Below are 14,008 nucleotides of genomic sequence, written 5' to 3' on the forward strand. Positions count from 1 at the left end.
TATTTAGGAGCTGAAGAAACACCGGACAGAGCGAGAGCTGCTGGAAAATACCCCAAAAAACAACCCCCCCTGGGGGTGAGCTCTTGGATGCGCCAGCCACGCGGTGCCACCCGCTCGCCGAAGCCGTGCCAAGAGTGGCCACGTCCTTGAGCGTCCCCAAGCCTGGAGCACCCCGAGGCGTCCCCATTCCTGGTGGCCCCGAGCACGAGGCGGCTCCGACCGCAGCTGCCGCAGGGATTTTCCTCTGCTTTCCCCACTCAGCAGCTGGCCGTGATTTACGGCTCGCGCCGAAACGCCGCCACGTGGCTGCGCTCCCGTGGGCTGCCCGCCCCGCGCCCCGAAATCCCGGCGGAGGCCGATGGGATTAGGGGTTTATTTTTGTCTTGTGCAGTTTTTTTTATTATTTTTATTATTATTATTATTATTATTGGTCTTTGCAAAGAAAAATGAAAGAAAAAAGCGCCTCTTCGCTGTGGTTTCAAGGGTTGTGTTTCTCTGCAGAGGGTGAGGCCAGGCTGGAGGTGGTGGGGGTGGGTTGGGGATGCACCAGCGGCGTTGGCACTGTGGGCAAACCCTGATTTTATTTTTTTCCACTTCATTTTCTTCCTTTTAGGGTGACGTGGGGATTGAGGCTGCTTTTTTTTCACTCTGGCTTCATTCAGCCAAATCCTCTTCGGTGATCCATGATGCTTGGGCCTGGCTTCCCCATCTCCCAGCCCATCACCGTGACATCAGGACACCCCTTAAAACCAAGCCTTGACTCACTCCAGACAAAACATAAATCATGATTTCAGCCTCCCCTTTCCTTTTCTGTCCTAATGAGACATCTTGGGCTTTATGCACCGGGAGCGGCCGGTGGAAGAGGCACAAAGCCGCATCCCGCGCTGGGGAAGCGCTGCCGGGGCCGGTGATTCACGAGCCTTTTCTTTTTCCAGACACTTCCATCACTTTCCTAACCCCTTTCCAAAGGCAGAACGCGGTTGATAATTGTTTTCATGTAAATTAGAGCCAATTAAACCAATGCAGAGTTTACTGGAAGGCGAGACGGACTTTCCACGGAATGAAACCTGTTTGAATTTCATCACATCGTTAATTACAGGTTAATGCGGAGGCAAACGGGGCGATTGCGTGGCTGCACAGTGGCCTCTTGCAGATTTCTTTTCATTGGTTTTATTTATTTTTTTCAAATTTCCTGCAAAAAAAAGAAATAATATATATACATATATATAAAGCAAGCAGACTTCTGCCTGTCCCATGCATTTCCATGGCTGCAAACCATGGGACCGGAGGCAGGATCCGACCCCACTCGGGGCAGGCAGGGAAATTTGCTCTGGGTGCAGGGGCCGTGGTGGGGGCTGCCTTTTGTCAGGAATGCGAGGAGGGGGAGATTGCTCTCTCCAGTGCCTCGCAGAGCCCCAAAGGGAGGCAGAGCTTTGCCGACACATCCACAAAATATGCAGGGAGCAAGCCGAAACAGGCCGGGGCTGCAGGCACCACTGCGCCCCGGCGCGCCCCAGCTGACGGGGAATGGGGCCGGCACGGCTCGGGATGGAGTAAAAGGAGAAATGTCCTCTCCCTGCATCATTCCTCGAGTTTTTTCCTCTTGGCATCCACGTGAAGTTCCTGCAAATGAGGTCTTGGAGAGGGTGGCATGGGGCGAGCTCATGGCTGGATGCTCCAGTGGTGCAAGAGCAAAGCCAAGATGGGGAGGCTCCAGTGGTGCAAAACCCAAACCAAGCCAGGGGTGTTTCCCTCCTGCAGAAGCAGACCTGATGGGGATGCTTCCCTCACGCAACGGCAAAAGCAAGGTCAGCGTTTTCCCGTGGTGCAAAAGCAGAGCTGAGCTGCGGATGCTGCCGTGGTGCAAGAGGGAAACCGAGAGGGGGATGCTCCACGCGTGGAGAAGCAAAGCTGGAGACGGGAACGCTTCCCTGGTGCAAAAACTGAGCTCACACTCGGAGGATCCCAAGGTGGAAAAGGAGCTGGGGATGTGCAAAAGTAAGACTAAAACGGGGGTGCTCCCGTGGTGCAAAAATAAATGAAGACGCGGAGGCTCCCCCAGTGCAAAACCAAACCCAGCAAAGCTCAGCATCGGCCCCGTGGCCTCGCCAGCCCTGCAAAAACCCAAGCAGGGCACCAAGGTTTTCCCTCAGGGCGCACAAAGGAGCCCGGCCTGCAGCACCCGCAGCGCCGGCACGGCAGCAAGCTGCGACTGGCGGAGCCCAGGCAGGATTTGGCTGCCCAGAAAATGAGCCCTGCAGAGGCGAAACCCTCCTGCAAAACCTCAGGAGCTGCATTCTCCTCCAGGCACCCTAAAAACCCCGCTCCCTGCCTGCCTGCAGCAAGCCGTTTTCCTTTTGAGCAGCAAATAAAATATAATTAGCCCGTTTTTTCTGTCTTTTTTTTTTTTTCATCACAGGGGGATTTCAGCCTTTTGTGGTTTTTATTTCTACTCTATTATTTTTTTTTTTTTCTTCACCCAAAACAATCCGCTCCTGCTTCAGCTGGTGATGCTCCTCTGCAGACGAAGGAAGCTTTTGCAGGATTTGGCCCTTCGGAGAGCACCTGCGGCAGGATTTGGCCGGGGTGCAAAGCTTCATTTGCTGGAATTGCCCCCCTGGGGCTCGCTGCCTTCTGCTTGGCTTCTCTAGTGTCTAATATGAGGTTGTGCTCCAGCCCTCTGCGGGTGGCATCGGTGCTCTTTCCTCTGCTCCCAGCTGTCTCTTTTGGGAAGATTTAGAGGTTTTTTTTTTTTCCTTCTTTTTTCCTGCTATCAAACACAGCCAAAAATTGGCTCAAACCAGTTCGATTTTGGTGAGGACGACCCAGAGCAGCCCTCGGGGTGATTGTGCAAAGCCCAGGGAAACGTAACCCCCTCCCCAAGCAAACAATTCTGCGTGGCCTGGGAGGGGGCAGAGCAGAGCCCGCAGCACCCAGGGGTGCTGGAGGAAGGAGAGGGGGAGGAATTCAGCATCAGCCCTGGCTGAGCCAGGCCGTGCAGGCTGCGGATCTGCAGAGACATCGCTCCCCCTGTCGATAACCGGGCTGGAAAACCGCGACTGGAGGCGGCTGCGCTGCAGCACCGCGGCTGCAAGCAAGCCCCCTCCCCAAATCCCCTTGGCTCTGCCTCATCTCGTGGATTTTTTTTTAATTTCTGCCCTCTGCCCACTCCCCCCCCCCCAAAAAAAATACCTTTTGGGGAGAGGCAGGACAATGGTGGGGGGGCTTCAGGCTGGGAAAAGCCACGCGGGGGCTGGAGGGGGGTTGTTAATTCAGCCGAGCACCTTTTTGAGGGGGCTTTTTGGGAGCAGAGCTGCTTCTCTCCCAGTTTGGGGTCCCATTCTTGGGGGGTGTGGGGCTGTTCCTCCACCCATTTGGGGTCCCCCATTTGGGAGATACGGGGCTGCTTCGCCACCGATTTGGGGTCCCCCCTTTTTGGAGGATGTGGGGCTCTTTATCCACCAATTCGAGGCCCCCACATTTTGGGGGCTCTTTCTTTGGGGTCCCCACGTCCGTATTCACGTGGGTTCCATTTAACAGCTTTCTTCCAGTTTTCCCCTGGAACAACCATTTTGCTGCTTTTTAGACCCAAACAAGCCGCCCTGCAGCTGCCAACCCTACAAGCCGTGGGAAAATGGGGACATCTCTGCCACCACCACCACCAGTCACCACTGTCCCCTCCCCCGGTGCCACCGCGGGTGTCCCAGGGGGGACATCTCTCCTGGGGGGGCCTTTTCCAGCACAGCCACCTTATTCTGAGTGTCCCCCAGGTTCTCACCTGCCCTTGGATATGGGTGTCATCAGTGGTGTGCAGCTGCTGAAATCCACCAAAATCCCCCATCCCCGGCCCTAAAAAGGTCTCATTTTACCCCAAATAGCACCCCAGCCCATCGCTGGGTTTGGATAGCATGAAAAACAGCCCCAAACACAAAATGGGGCAATTATCAGCTATTTTGGTTCACTCATGGCTGGGGTGGTGGGAAAGGAGTGCTGAGCCCAGCCACCCCACTGCGTGTCCAGGTTTGGCCCCAGCCCAGGTTTTGCGGTGAATGGGGGTGGATTCGAGGTTTGCTTAATGACCTTTCCATAAAATGGGGCAAAAACAGGGATTTGGGGCAAAAATATGGCATAGGGGGAGCACTGCAGGTAGCCCAGAGCCAAGCAGATTTCCCCTTTTCCCCTGCAAAACTCAGAACCAGCGATACAAGGAGTTCAGAATGATAATAATAATAAAAAAGAATCTCTTTTTTTTTTTTTTTTCTTTTTAATTTTTTTAACATTATTTTTTTTTTCAAAAGCAGAGGATTTTTCAAGCGGAATGCCACCAGCGCGGTTTTCCTCCAGGGGCAAATAAATAAACTGCAATGAAACCTGCGGGAAGGAGCGGCGCCTGACCTTTTCAAAGACAATTAAAATCCTGACGGAAACGGCGTTTTAAGGAGAATAATCAAAGCTTCGCGCTAAAAAAAAATAATAAAAAACCTAAAAAATCAGGATTTTTCTTTTCCCAGGGAGGTTTTTCTTTCTTTTCCCAGCTGAAATTAGGGTGCAAGTGGGGCTGGTTTAGGGTGAAATAAGTGGCTTTGGGGTGTGTTTGCACCTGATGATGATAATCGGAGGTGCCGAAAATTTCTGCAGAGCTTTTTGGAAGCAATAAGGGGCTGAGGGGGGTGGGGATTCTGCCCTTTCCCCTCGCCTTCCCATCGCTTTTATTCCCCTCTCCCTGCAGCCCTGCTTGGGTTTATCGAGCATCTCTGCGGTGCTCATTACCACCGTATCTGTTCTTTCGGACTATTTTGACTTTTTTTTTTTTTATTATGATTTCATTTTATGACCCCACTTTTTTTTTTTTTTTTTTTTTTTTCCCAGGTAATACCAAAAAAAAAAAAAAAAAAAGCACATCCCACAGCCACTTTGCCTGGAGGGATCCGATATAAAATACAGAACAATTTGTCAGTTACAACAGGAAATAAAGATGATGGATTGGAGGGACAGAGCCAGCCTCCCACCGCAGCCCTTTCCCCTCCTCTCGGCGCGGGGAGCGCAGGCAGACGCTGAAAAAGGTGGAGGAAACGGGCGTTTGGGTGAATATTTGGGATTCTGGGGGCTTTGGCAGCCTGGGGAAGGCAGAGCTGGTGGAGGGGGGAGTTTTAAGCAGCAACCTAAAAGCTGAGAGGTTTCCAAAGGCACTGGGAGCAAACAGTGACCCTTCTCGCTCCTTCCACCCATAGCAAATTTTGTGTTTTTTTGGCTGGAAATACCCCAGGTGCTGGAACCGGACCCAAACTCCCAGGACGTTCCCAAATGTTTCCCCCCCTCGAAGCTGAAAATGGTCAAGTTTGATGTTTTTTGGCCAAAATTCAGTCTTTTGGTACTTCCAGCTAAAATACCCAGGCCCCAAAAAAAAGAGATGGAGAAATATATTTTTTTTTTTTTCTGGGGAATATTGGGAGAAAAAAGGTTATTTTTCATTCAATCAGGGCTACCCCAATATAAAATGGGGGAAATGTTGTGTGTGTGTGTGTGTGTGAAAAACTGCTGACCACCAGTAAACACCAGTCTGGAGGAAGTGAGATTTCCCAGAGCCGCTTAATTAGTTGGGATAATTGCAAGGCGATGGCTAACGAGTGGTTGGGGATGTTTGCATCCACCGGCATCCTCCGGGTTTTTTATCTCAGCACCTGCCTGGGACACGCTGCGGGGTCTGGCCTCTTGGCCACTGCGGGAGATGCTGGCGAGGGCTTGGTGCAAGAAAATGTTTTTTTGGGGAAAAAATGGAGCATCCCTCCCCAGCGGATGGGGCAGTCTGTGAGGGAACGGGGAGCCACATTTTGTTCCTACGTCTGGTTTCCATCCGAGCTCCAAAAGCTGCAGCAGCTGGGGGGCACCTGCGGGGTGAGCAGTGCCCATCCCTTGGTTTGGGTGAAAAAACGCTAAATTTGAAGCCTTGGAGGGAAATGCCACGTGTGTGCACATGGTGCCTCCGTCACCCGTGTCAGGGTGTTTGGCTGGGATGTGGAGGTTGCTTTGTGGGCATTTTGTCCAAGCAGCTGTCAGAGGCTCTCCATTTTGGGGTGTTTCTAACCCAAATTGACCCCCTCAGAAGGGAACGGGGTTGGAGGCAGCGTGTGCCCTTCTCCTTGGGGTCTGGGCTGCCTCCCACCGCCATCCCAAACCTTCACAGCAAGGCGAGCCCCCGCTCCCGCTGCTCCGTCCCCACGTCCCCAACGCGGCCACCCCACAACCGAAGGAGGAAAAATGCAGCGGAAAGAGGAAAAAACGGTGAAAAACAAAAACAAAGCCGTCGGGGAGCGCGGCGAGGACAAAGGACCGCAGCGCCCGCGCTAAAACAAAGCCCTGACAAGAGGCAGATGTCTCCCGAGGAGCCGCCGTCCGTAAATCACCGCCGTGCCGGGGCCGCTCGCGCTCCCGGGGCCGCGCGTTTCCAGCACCGGGGACGCCCCGGCTCGGCGTCACCCCCCCGATGGCGTCACCCCAGGGGGCTGCAGCGTCACCCCCCTACCCCTCTGTGGGGTTTGTCCCCTCCTTGGCATTGTTGGGGGAGGTAGAGGTGATCCCTGGTCCTTGTGTCCCCATCCAGGCTGGCGCTGCCCTCCCCAGTTGGTGCCCAACCGGTTCAGCTCACCGACTCTGCGGGGCACCAGTGCGATACTGGGATGGGGACAAAGGAACTGGGAAAAGGGCAAGGGGATAAATAGGGTCTGCCCTGCTGGTCCTGGGCACCCAGGGTGGGTGGAGAGAGGGGAATGGGAAGGACAGACAGCAAGGACAGACGGATAAGGAAGGGTGGGAAGGGTAGGGAGATGGATGGGAAGGACGGATGGATGGGAAGGACAGACGGACGGATGGACGGATGGATGGATGGATGGATGGATGGGAAGGACAGGAGGATGGATGGGAAGGGTAGAAAAGATGGATAAATGGGTAGGAAGGACAGACGGGGGGATGGATGGATGGATGGATGGATGGATGGATGGATGGATGGATGGATGGATGGATAGGGAGGACGGACGGACGGACAGGAAGGACAGACAGAAAGGAGAGGCAGACGGGCAGGAAGGACAGATGGGGAGGAGATGTGGAACGTGAGAATGCGTGGGTAGGGACAGATGGAGAGAAAGGACAGAAAGGATGGATGGGGAAACGGCGTGGGGAGACGGGAAGGGCACGGGGATACGGAGAGACGGACGGGAAGGACAGACGGACAGGAAGGACGGACAGACGGGAAGGATTCCTCTCTCCTTGGGCACCTCTTGTGCATCTCCCCCTCCCCTGCACCCCTCTCCTCCTCTCCCCCTTCTCTCCCCATCCCCTCACCTCATCCCCTTGAAGCTCCCCGACACCCTGTCCCTATCTCCATCACCCTGTCCCCATCCCCACCACCCTGTCCCCATCCCCGTCCCCTCCACCTTGTCCCCGTCCCCATCCCCGTCCCTGCTCAGCCTCGCTGGGGACGGCACTAAATAACAGCGGGGCCGCGCCGCTCTCCCACCTCCCGCATAATCACCCGGCAGCTACGCTCCTGCCTTCGCCTTTTTGATTTTCTGCTTGAATTTCAAAGGCGCCGCGCGCCCGCCTGCATACAAATTGCAGCCTTTACCCCGAAATGGAGAAATGCAGATTTTTTTTTTTTTTTTTTTTTTTTTTTTTTTTGCGGTTGCCTTGGAAACCTTCCCTCGGCTGCTCCTCGACTTTCAAGGTAGACACGGCCGAGGTGGCGGCCGTTGAGCTGGAGAGTGGTCCCCAAAGCGCCCTGAAGGACTCTTGGGGACATTTGGGGTCCCCAACCCACCCCGGTGGGGTCCGCGTCGCGGCGGGTCCCCAGAGCACGGACGCCTCCGAGCATCTCTCCCGCAGGGAATGATGAGACTAAAGCACAGACAACACCCCCCCGCCGCCCATTTTGCCCATTTTCCACCCAAAATGGGTCTCCCCGGCCATTTTGCTGCTGTGCTGATGTCGGCTTTAGGACCTGCCCACAGTGCCCAAAATCCTGGTGTTTGGCACCGTTACGGGGGAGCTTTGGGGTTATTGGCACTGTGGCCCCAAAACCTCGATAACCCACAGCCCCGATGTTATAGGGGTTTTGGGGAGCCCTCCCCAGCCCCGAAATGCAGCTCCCGACCCCGAGGCACCTTGATGTCCCCAAACCCACGCTCAAATTTCCCCCTTGGGTGGGAAAATGGGGGCAGAGGGAGGCAGCTGGGTGTCCGCCGTGGTCCTGCACGTGGGGAAACTGAGGCAGGGGAGGGAAGGAGGTGCCTGGGGAGGGGGGGCTGAGTTTGCTGCAGGTGCCCCCAGGACGGAGCTGGTGGCCTCATTCATCCCCCACCACGTAGGGCTGTGTCCCCCCCCCTCTCCCCTTCCCTCCTGCAGCCGCCCTGCCCTGGCGCTGATTTAATGGGCTCTAATGGGAATAAAAATGAAGCCATTTTAATGGGTTTCCTTCTCTTTTAAATATTCATTTTGCAGCGGGTTCGGCGGCTCTTTTCCCCTCCTTTTGTCACCGGGGCTGGTGGAACGAATCCCATTTCCCAGCTCGCTTTGAGCACGTTCGGTTTCGGAGGCAGGGCCGGGGGTGGCTGCGGGGCCGGGCACTCGCTGCTCCCCCAAAAATGCTGCCCTGGGGTGGGGGGGGGTGGGGGGATAAAACCTCAGCCCTGCCTTTGGGGTACCCAAAAGTGGAGCTGGGGGTGAGGGCAGAAGCGGGGTCAGCGTGTGGCTCCACCAGCCCCGCTGCACCCCCTTCCTACAGACCTCAGCATCCTCCCCTTTATTTATTTTTATTTTTTTGGGCTTTTTCTTAGCTAAATTTGGGGAGATGGAGAGAAAAATGCAGAATTTACTGGTTAGGTTGAACGTAGGGGGGGGGAATCAGGAAAAACCCAGTGTGCCCCATGGGGAACAGCGGGGCGAGCACAACCCTTTAGTAGCCATCAGAGAATCCACAGCAGCCGGGCACTGGGGGGGTCGCGCCGTAACTGGGGACACTGGGATTTTTTTTTGGGGGGGGGGGGTCCGGGGTTCCCAGGAGGGGCGGCCACCTCGCCGCGTTCCTGTGCGAGCCTGGAGGGTGGAGCAATTGTCCCAAAAATGGGGCTCGGTGGGGTTTTGCCCCCCCCCATCCCACCCCATTTCAGGCCCTAGGGTGCAGGGGCAGGGCCCTGGCGGTGCCACCCATCCCGTGCCACTTGTCCCCAGCACCCTTGGGTGCTCTTGGGGTCGCCTGTCCTGGCCTGGGTGTTCGGGGTCTCATCCTGCATCGCTTCCCCGGGGGGGGCACCCTTGGGTGCCTGTGTCCAACCCCATAACACTCAGCCCCATCCCACCCCACCCCATCCCACCCCATGACCCCTCTCCCTACCCCACAACCCCCCCACCCCATCCCATAGCTCCCCACCCACCCCACAACCCCCCCCCCCCCACCCCATCCCGTCCCCCCCCCCCATCCTACATTCCCACCCCATGCTCATCTCCCCTCCATCCCCAACCCAATGCAGGGGATGGGGACCGGGGGGGGGGGGGCAGCAGTGGGGTGAGGCTGTCGCCCCCCTCTGAGCACCCCGGTGGGCAGCGTGACCCCAAAAAAAAACACGGGGGGGGGATCCCCACGTCCCCACACCCCCCTTGCTGGAGGTTTTTGCAACCGAGCGGCCGACGTTCCCCATCTGCTCCGCAGCACCAAATTCTCCATTTTTGGGGCTAATTTTTGCCTCCCCCCGCAAAAAAAATAAAAAAATCCCATTTTAGGCAGAATCTCTTAAAGAGAAGGGGAAAAAAAAAAAAAAAAGAAGAAAACCTGGGGAAAACGTTAAAGCCTCATCGGCTCCCGAGGTCTCTGCTGCGAGAACAAAGGAACGGCAGCAAATATTGGGTGAAAAAACGCCGGATTGATTCCAGCCCCCCCCCCCGCCGCCGCCCCCCTTTTGTTGCAGGTTCATAGCATGGGGGGGGGGGGGGGGGGGCTCCGTGCCTATAAATCACCGCTCCTCACTCAGCCCCAAACGATGCTGCCCCCCCCCCAACACCCAGCTGTGGGCACCCAAACCCCACAGCACGATTTTTTTTGGGGGGGGTCTAAGGGGTATTTTTTTTTGGGGGGGGTCTTTGTAGGGCAGGATGGGGGTGCATGGGAAGAGGGGGTCACGGCAAGGCTAAGGGAGCCCCCCCGCTCAGCTCGGCGCGCCGCGGACGACCTTTCCAGCTCTGCCTCCCCCTCCCCTCTCCCCCCCCCGTGCTTTTTTTTTTTTTTTTTTTTTCCCATTTTTTTATGTTCTCCCGGTCGCCGCTGCGGGGATATTATTTTCCGTAGCATCGTGGTGCAGTGCAGAGAGCAGGCGAGGAAGAAAGAGCCGAGCCCTCGCCCCCCCTCCCCACCACCCTCCGCTGCCCCCCGCTCTTCGAAGAGCAGCAGCGACAAACTGAGCCCCAAATCCCCCGATTTTTCCCCCAAAATCAGTGCATTGCATGAGCACGGCCCTGAAGGGGTGCACGCGGGGGGGGGGAACATATTTGGGGCTTGCCTGGGAGCGGAGTTGGGGTGAGCTTCGTGTGTACCCCTCTCTGCACGCACCGGGGGGGGTCCTGGGGGGAGAAGAAGGGGTCGTAAATTGCAAGGGAAACGTGGCTGCACAGCTGCACGCGTGCACGCTCCTGTGTGTGTGTGCAAACACGCACGGGCACGTGCATGCACACAGCCAACGTGGGCACGCCCACGCCTGCACACTCACCTGCCTGCTCACACGCACGCACATCCAGCACATGCACACACGTGTGCTCATGTTCCCGCTTCCATGGTGCACACACACGCTGCCATGCATGCACTCGTGTGCCTGTGCACGGACACACACGCATGCACACACTCATGGCTGTACACATGCACTCTGGTGCACGCCCACATGCACATTCTCATGCATGCAAACGTGTGTATTTGCACATAGACACACGCACACATACACACACGCGTCCACACACATGTGCATGGAGACACATGCAGATAAATGCATGCACACTCATGGAGGCACTTGCAGACACGTGCACGTACATGCAGACACAGGCACACACTTGCACACGTGCACACACATGAAAGTGCATGCGGACACTTGCAGACACATGCACAGACATGCAGGCACGTGCACACACCTGCACACATGCAGACATGAACATGCATGCACACTCATGCAGACAAATGCATGCACTCTCATGCAGACACACGGAGGCTCATACATGCATACTTGCACACTTGCACACATGAAGGTGCACAAACATGCATGCAGACACATGCACACACGTGCACACCCACAAACGTGCACCCACCCAGCTGCATGCAAACAAATGCACGCACTTTTGTGCAGACACACGGAGACACACGCACACCACGTGCACATACATGCAGATGCATGTACACGCACACTTGCAGACGCATGCATGCACACACTTACACACAGCTGCATGCGCATGCATGCACACACATGCACACAGACCACGTGCATGCATGCACACCCTTGCACACTCACACGCACACACATGTGCACACCCCCAGCCACACACCCCCTGCACGCAAGCACACGCCTGCACACGAGCCCAGCGTGCTCACGCGTGCACACACGTGTCCGGGCGTGCACGCACACGCACACGCGTGCCCGTGGGGCCTGGCGCAGCCCCAGCCCGGCGCCGCCGGTGACTCACCCGCTCCCCGCCGCATCGATCCCCATCAATCTCCCCCCGGGACCCCCCGCTCCGCGCCCGCCGCTCGCTGGCCCCGCATCGGCTGCGCGGGGCACACGGGGGGGGGCGGGGGGGGGGGGGGCGGTCGCCCCGGCAACGGTCGCCATGGAGCCCGCAGCATCCCCGCAGCATCACCCCCCCCCCCCCGCTGGACCACGGCCCCCGCTTGTATAAGGGGGGTGCTTCGGGGTGCGGGGGTTGCACGGTCACCGGGGGGGGGTTGCACGGTCAACGGGGGGGTTGCATGGGTATATGGGGGCTCGGGTTTGTGGGGGGGGAGTGGGGGGGGATGAATGGGGTAAGTGGGGGGGGGAGGAGGGAAAAGGGGAAGGAAAAGGGAAGAAAAAAGGAAGGAAAGGGAAGGAAAAGGGAGAAAAGGGAAGAAAAAGGGAGAAAAGGGAAGAAAAAGGGAGAAAAGGGAAGAAAAGGGAAGAAAAGGGAAGAAAAGGGAAGAAAGGGGAAAGAAAAAGGGAGGAAAGGGGAAAGGGGAAGGAAAGGGAAAGAAAAAGGGAAAGAAAAGGGAAGGAAAAGAAAAGGAAAAGGGAAGGAAAACTGAAAGGAAATGGAAAGAAAATGGAAGAAAAGGGAAGGAAAATGGAAAGAAAAAGGAAGGAAAAGAGGAAGAAAAAGGGAAGAAAAAAAGGAAGAAAAAAGGAAGAAAAAGGGCAAGGAAAGGGAAAGAAAGGAGAAAGAAAGGGGAAAGAAAAGGGAAAAAAAATAAAAAAAGGAAAAGAGGGGCAGTGGAAAGGGAGCAGCACATTCTGCTGTGTTCTGCTGCATTTTCAGAAAAGCAAAGCACCAAAATCGCCCTTTTTCCCCCCAAAGGGGGGGGCAAGGGGTGCTGCGATGAGCCTGCTGGGGTGCTTGGGGGGGGTTGGGGGCTCTGCTCCTTTTTTGGGGTGTTTAGCATTAAATTTAGCCCCGCTTTCCTGGTGCGGCTGGGAAAAGCGAGGTTTTCTGCTCACAACCTGGGGTCGTTGTCCCAATATTAGCACTTTTTAACCCAAAACTCAACCCGGCTTTCGCGGCGCTGCCGGGCACCGGGAGAGGATTTGGGTTTGGAGCAGACCCAATTTGGGAGGATTTCTCCCCAGATTTCACCTCGGACCCAGGGGGGGTGGGAGGGGGGGGGTCAGATCCTGAGCCGGGATTGGTTGGGGGGGGCTGAAGTGGCGAGGCTGGATTGGTCCAGAGACCCCACGGCCTTCCTCCGATTGGTCGGGGGGGGGGGCTGCTGACGTCACACGGGGGACGCCTGATGACGTCACCGAGACGAGCGATGACGTCATCACTCCCACCCCGCGGCTGCAGCCCCGGACCCGGTGCTGACCCCATCAATGGGTGGGGGGCGGCCGTGCCCAGGTTCACCCCGAAACTGCAAACTCGCTCGCACGGCAAAGGGCAAAAACCCCACTGAGGGCTTGGGGGGACCCCCTCCGACCCCCCCAAACCCCCCCAAACCCCCCCAAACCCCCCCAGCCCCCTCCTGATCCCCCCTCACCCCCCTCATAGCCCCAAACCCACCCCAACCCCGCGGCCCCCGATGCTCTCAGCACCCCTCCCTGCAGCAGCTTCCCCCCAAATTTTTCAGCAATATTAAAATTTCCACCCCCCTCCCGGGAATATTTGTGCCAAGAAGCAGCAAATAAAGACGTGGATGTCCCGGGGGGGGCTGGGGGGGGGGCAAGCTCCTTCGTTAGAGGCAGAAACCCCCCCCCGGCGTGCGGGGGGGGGAAGGCGATGATAATATTTTATCATCGGAGGAGAAGCACGTGGCCCGTTTGTGTCCCCCCCCCTCAAAGCAGCCGTCCCCATAAATGCCACCGGTGTCCCCAAAATGGGCACCAGCCCCCGGGTGTTGTCCCCCCCTTGAGCCAAAATCCCCGGGTCTGAGGTTGGTCCCAGCTCCAGGTGCTGTCCCCCAGCCCCGTTCCTGTCCCCGTTTTGGGGGCACTGTCCCCACCCTGGGCACCAAATTTGGGTCCAGGCCGTGAGATGTGCCCAGAGACCACCCCAGGACGCTGTCCCCAGGTCCCAGGCGCTGTCCCCTTGGCCCAAGGCACCCCCTGAAGCCACCAGTCCTGGTGGGAGGCATCGTCCCCAACCCGAGGTCACGTCCCCAGGTCCCAAACACGCTCCCTAAATCCTGCCCCCAGCCCCAGCACAGCACCCCTGACCCTGGCCACGTCCCCAGGTCCTAAATACTGCCACAATGCTGGGCTTGTCCCCAGGTGGGGGACACCAGTGAGCCGAGAAGGAA

General features: G+C 56.9%; 1 long non-coding RNA gene across 1 annotated transcript; it reads right to left on the reverse strand.

Moving 5' to 3' along the window:
- Positions 1–382: 382 nt before the first annotated feature.
- LOC140000901 (uncharacterized) lies at positions 383–11,812 on the reverse strand. Its single transcript, XR_011806116.1, has 3 exons — positions 11,710–11,812; positions 10,545–10,605; positions 383–1,192 (listed from the first exon to the last, which is right to left on the reverse strand). It is a non-coding gene; the product is annotated as an uncharacterized lncRNA (long non-coding RNA).
- Positions 11,813–14,008: the final 2,196 nt, after the last annotated feature.

This window comes from Anas platyrhynchos, chromosome 34 (genome assembly GCF_047663525.1).
Source record: "Anas platyrhynchos isolate ZD024472 breed Pekin duck chromosome 34, IASCAAS_PekinDuck_T2T, whole genome shotgun sequence".
Classification (NCBI taxonomy): domain Eukaryota; kingdom Metazoa; phylum Chordata; class Aves; order Anseriformes; family Anatidae; genus Anas; species Anas platyrhynchos.